The sequence below is a fragment of the Conger conger genome, chromosome 16 (assembly GCF_963514075.1).
Source record: "Conger conger chromosome 16, fConCon1.1, whole genome shotgun sequence".
NCBI lineage: Eukaryota > Metazoa > Chordata > Actinopteri > Anguilliformes > Congridae > Conger > Conger conger.
Window position 1 is genome coordinate 20,452,809 of NC_083775.1, and position 6,664 is coordinate 20,459,472.

Genomic DNA, 6,664 nt, shown 5'->3' on the forward strand with positions numbered 1-6,664 from the left:
ATAGCAGCGCCAAATAGGATGGGTTTTATAGGAGGCATCGTCGGAGAATTGTCCCTGGAAGTTCATGATATAAGTAACTTACACCCTGTCCCACAGTCGTTGATTCAGATGGAAATTGGTAAGACACAGTTCACAAGCTTTATCATTGTTTAACTTTTCGTGCTGTTCTTTCATGCATTTCCAACTAACTTTACGGTATAAAAAATTAGCAACTTGCTTTGAAAATTAGCATCTGAATCTCCTCTCTGACTTTTACTGGGGAACACTAGCCCCAATGTACAACAGAGGGCGATGTTGATCAGCGCACAAAATATATATAACACATTACTAGTATATATATATATATATATATATATATATATATATATATATATATATATATATATATATACACACACACACTAGCAATGTGTTTATGTTTACACTATGAGATTACTCTCATTTACAAATAAAATGAAACTAAAAGTATATTTACTTTTGGAGACATGACCCGGCGGCACGGATGGTGCAGTGGGTAGCACGCCTCACAGCAAGGAGGTCCTGGGTTCGAATCCCCGGGGCCTCTCTGTGCGGAGTTTGCATGTTCTCCCCGTGTCTGCATGGGTTTCCTCAGGGTACTCCGGTTTCAGGCAGTTTAGGCTGATTGGAGAGTCTAAAATTGCCCGTGGGTATGAGTGTGTGAGTGAATGGTGTGTGTGCGATGGTCTGGCGACCTGTCCAGAGTGTATTCCTGCCTTTCGCCCAATGTATGCTGGGATAGGCTCCAGCCCCCCTGTGACCCTGTTCAGGATAAGCGGGTTAGGATAATGAATGAATGAGACATTCATCGGTGGAAAAGGGCTAGATGTGTTCTGATTACAGATATGAATTCTGCATACAAATGTGTGACTCCATACAAATGTATAAAGATTTAGGGCTTTTCTTTACAAAGTTATGAATCTCTAAATATCACATTTTGTGCCCCAGAACGAATGGCTCTACCGTGAAAACATAATGGAGTATGAAACTCAAGGAAATTTATATTCCATAATTGTCTGCCAACACACAATAAAATAGAAAAATGCAACAGGTGCTGTGGTGCAACCTCATGGAGTTGGCATGGAAAGGCCCATTTCTATTCTGTTGTGATACACTGAGGTCATTTGGTATTTCCATTTTGTCAGTTAATGTTTTGACTGTCTTCTTCAGATGATCAGAAGTGCAAACTTTATTCTCAGAGGAGTTGGTAAACCAGCGCTGATTTCATTACACATCTTTCTCCTCCTGCGATGAGACAGCTGCAGATGGGAAGATACAAACGGTTCTTCCACTGAGATCGATGGGCGGGATCAATAGGAGCCAAGAATAGCTTTGTGTAACTGAGCAGAGAAGCACAGCAGCAATTAACCCTGATTTATCAATCTTGGGGAGACACACCTGTTATAAACTGCAGCTGTATAGAGCTGAAGAAGAACCTCTTTAATGTGTTTGTCTTTTATTGGACATCAAAGTTTCTTTTACAATTTAAACTATTCCATTAATTTAGAAACAAACTTTACACAAAGTCAAATGTAAAATAAGCATATAAGCTGTATGTGTTTAGGGGCTGGATCTCACCAGTGATCATGTGACTTCCATATCCTGTCATGGGCTGGTGGCACTGGTGTTGGAAGCCATCAAAATATGAGCTTTTCTTTGAAATGATCAAAACATGCCAGGACATAGCAGTAACAACATATTTTTTTCCAACTGAATTACACAAAGTTTCATTTTGATCTGAAACTTTCCACCTTCTTGGTTGAATATGCCACACTTTTTGGTCATTTTCTTGCTGGACCACATTTGGCATTGTATCATTTTTTAATAAATGTTCTATTTGACTTTATTTTCTTTGTGGCTGTTTTTAACCTAAATATCTCCTAGTATTAGTGATACACCAAGTGGTGCTGTTGTAAGCCATGAAATGTTGAGAGACAATCCTGCATTTATAATTTGAAACTAGGCAGAAAATTGTCTCAGACTATACATTTTTAGGTTTTTCTCTGCTTTAATGATTTTTCCTTTATTTTACTTTTTGGACAAGAATATACATAAGTATTTCAGTGAAATAAAGTATTCCTCTCAAATGTCTTCACACATTTTCAAGCATTTATTTCACCAAAAATAAACATGATCTGTGATCAATCTAAAATGAAAATTCACATATTTAAGATTTTTGCATGTTTTCCCTTTTTGTGACATAAACTGATATATGATCTAATCTAATTTGCTATTTTCCAGTGAAAGAAATTATTGTTCATCAATGTCTTCACACATTTTCCTACATTACTTTCACAATGGATGTTCAAAAAAAGAAAAAGATTTGTAACCCATTTAAACAGAAAAATCACATTTCTAGGCCTATTTCTTTTGTTGACACAAAGCAAAATGTATTTTGCAATTTTGTAATGTAATTGATTTTTCCACATGAATGACTTCATAAATGACTTCAACACACTTTTATGCATTTATTTCACCGTATATGTTAGGTAAACATTCATTAAGGAGATGCTGGAAAAATCACACATTTAGGTTTTATTTTCACTTTATATTGAATAGTACTATGTAATTAGTTATTTTCTAGTGAAATTAACTATTGCTCAAGCATGTATTTTACCCTGGGTGGTGAATAAGCATGATCTGTAATCCATCTGAAAGGAAGAAATCACATAAGGATAATTCTCTTCAAATTTACTTAAGTCTTCAAATATTCTCAAGAGTAATTATTATCTAAGCGAAAGTGCTTGATAGATGTTTTACTGACCACTTTAAGCAGTGATTTCACTCTTAAGTAAGCTTTTCTTAAGATGTTTGACACATATGGCCCCATATTTCTAGTCTATCGGAAAGGAAAAGTCACATATTTAGGATTTTTGCATAGTTTCTTTTTTTGACATGGTATTTTGGTATCATGTAATTAGCTATTTTCCAGTTAGAATAAATTAACATACCTCAGTTCCAAAATGCCGTCAACCATTTTGTTCATGCATTTATTACACCATGGATGTTTAATAAACGTGATTTCTAAACAGTGTTATGTTGCAGTGTGTGTACTTTGTGTGGTTTTGTATGCTGCCTTGCTAATTTCTGTCTCCCCTTCAGGTGTAGATGATGATGTCATGCGGAAAAAAAGCACGCCGTTGCCTGATGCCCCTTTTCAGTACACGCTGAAGACAGCGCTGATGCCTCCTGTCACCAGCTCTGAGGGGCGCTTGTTTTGAAGATTTCGGGGACTGTTGCAGAGCAGTGTTAATAAGATGTCAAACTATATCATTGATGTGTGTATTTTTATGTTAGTCCACTATCTGTCCAACATCTGTCCAGATACCACAGTCCATTGTCTGCTGTCCACTATCTTCTGTCCCTGACAGTGCTGTCAGGTCTGCATTAATTCTACAACTTTCTATAACAAGCTTCTATACCAAGACTTCGAATGAGAGTGCTGGTTGTTGGGACAGACCCTACTTTCATGGTCTGACCACCTACGATGGATTGGAGGATGGACTTTTAATCTAAGGGCCATTTTCAACTGTGGTGTGGGTCCATCTTCCCACTAGCTGCCCGGTGAGACTCTGCAGCCTGCACTGAGCATGTACATGTGCTTAACCTATAACACCTGAAGGGGAGATCGTACTCCCTGCTTTGCTGAATAATAACTCTGCTTGTCTTTGTACCTATCGCTTTGTGCTCAACTGGGTCTTCTGTCAAGTTGTGGTCGTCGTTAACTTGGTTTTGTGTATGTCCATTAGCGTAAACCTGGTTATTGTTATCTTTTTTCATTTTCCTGACAACGGTATAGTGCAAAAATATGGGTAAAAGTAATTACTCTATTTAGCTGCTTTCCACTGAAATCAGTTTTACTTGAAATATGACATTGATTTCTTCACCATGACCTTCAATAAACACATAATCAATCTAAAAGGAAAAATCACATTTATTTCTGCTTAAGACTATAGTTATGTAATTTCCTGATTTAAAATATTCTTGTTAAATGTCTTCCAAACACATTTTCATTTTTTAATTTCATTTATTTCAGCATGGATGGTAAGTAACATATTTAATACCATAAACATAATCCATCTGAAAGAAAAAATCACTTATGTAGGATTTTTTATTATTGCTTTGTTCAAAAAGTGAAATGGTAAGTCTGATGTAATTTGCTGTTTTCCAGTGAAATAAACAATTTCTCTTAAATGTCGTCATGCACATTTCCATACATTTAGTTCACCATAGATATTAAATATACATCTGGTAATCCAGCGGAATGAAAAATCACATATTTAGGCTTTTTTGCACTGTTAGACTTTTAGTTTCGTGTTATTTGCTTTCCAGTGAAATAAATGTTTGATTGCAATTTCTTCAAACACATTTTCATACACATTTCAACATGCAAGTTTTTGTTTTTAAAAAGATGACAGACTTATGTAATTACCTATTTTCCAGTTAAATAAAGTATTCCTCCTCAATGTCTTCCAAATGTTTCTGAGTACTTACTTCAGCATAGATGGTAACGAAACATAAACTCCTATCCATCTGAAAGGAAGATTGAGGATTTTTGTATTTTTTTCAATATTTGGACATTAGACAAAAGTATTTTATTACCTTATGTATATTACTATTTTCCAGTTTGAAATGGATTGGTCTTGATAAATGTCTTCAAACCCATTTTCATGTATTCATATAAACATAGGAGTTTAATAACATGATTTGTACTCAATCTGAAAGGAAAACAAATCACATATGTAGGAATTCAGGATTTTTGACAGCTAAGTCCGATGTACTACCGATGTAGCTACTTTCCTGTGAAAACAAAACATTTGCCATATTTCTGACCTTTGACTCACCATGGAATTTAATTAAACATGATTTTCAATCACATATTTTACAAATAACATTTAACATTTTTGCTTTTTGTTAGGAACTCGATTTTACTTCATAAATGTCTACAAACACATTTCCTGCATCCATTAAAGACATTTTTCATCATAATTTTCTTGAAAAATATTTTTCTTAACTTATTTCATTATGGAGGTCTTCAATACACGATTTCATATCCATCTGTACAAAAACATAGCATTTACCTTTTTTTCAGATTGTTTTGGATTGTATTTTGCGATTGTCCACTGAAACACATTTTCATCACAAATTTCTGGGAAACATTTTTATTAATTTACTTAGCTCTCATCTGAAAACATTTCCCTGTCCATCTACCAAATTGGATTGTAAAGTTTTTCAGATGTATTGGAAGGGATATAGTGTTATGAATTTAGCCATTTTCCATTTCATCATAATTTTGTTTAATAATTGATTTAACCACAAGGGTCTTCTAAACATGATTTCCTATCAAAAAATGTCATTGTAAAATGTTTCAGATTTTCAGGACATAAGACTAGTCTTATTTATTTTGCCATTTTCCAGTCAAACAGTTTCTTGAGAAAATGTTTTTGACATTTTAAAAATTAGTTTATTTCTCCACAAGGGTCTTCGAGAAATTTTTTGGACATAAGATTATAGTCTAATATATTTTCCCATTTTCCAGTGAAACAAATTTTTCATCATAATTTTCTTGAAAAACAAATTTTCTTCATTTTATTTCAACACAAAGGTTTTCTAAACAAAATTTCCTATCCATTTATACCAAAAAAAATTTCTGATTTTTTGGACAGAAGAATTATTTTGTCATTTTCTTGAATTGTGTTTAAGTTACTACACCACAATAGTCTTCTCAACATGATTTCCTTTCCATATCTACTAAAAAACAGCATTGATCATTTTTAAGATTTTTGGGAAATTTTTTAGGAATATATAAATGTATGATGAAAATGCAACACATTTTCATCATACATTTCTTGAAAAACTTTTTATTAATTTCCTTCACCATGGATGTCATCTAAATACGAGTCACTGTTTCATTGTATTTAAAAATTTAATTGTAAATGTTTTCAGAACATTTCATTTTTTATGTGTTAGTCACTTCACTAACCTTAGATAGATACCAAACAAACAATTAGGTGGGGAAAAAAAACAAGGCAGAAACTTGTTATGGTTGCAACCTAGTTAAAACTATTAGCTAGCTGTTTCATGCCCCAGATAACATTTCAGTTAATAACCTTGGGAACTAATTACCTAGCTCAGTCGACTAGCAAGCTAGCTAGCTAATATTACCAGACATATCATGGTTCGTAAAGCTGACAATAGCTCGCATATTCTTTGTCTCTGATAAAACAGAGAAATTATCTTCCACTTGCAACTAAACTAAAATAGTCTGAAGTGTTGTGATAAATGATCAGACCAATCAGAAAATTTGGTACATTTCTTACGCTGTGCTCTCTTGTGATTGATGACCAGAATTTTTGGCACAAAATAATACCAAAGGACCAAAAATAAGGAAAAGAGAATGCTGGCCCTGAATGGTAAGACAAATCAACAAACCAGAAAACACAACGACAAACCAGAAAACTCAAAGACAGACCAGAAAACACAACAAGATTTCACAAAACAGAAAGGGTGGACATCTCGTCTCTGATTGTACGGAATTGTTATTGTTATGTGGAATCAGTAGCCTATTCTGTGTGAGCATAAATAGTTGGTATTTATTTAAGCAATAACTAGGGACAGGCAGTGGTATATTGTATTTTTTTTATTT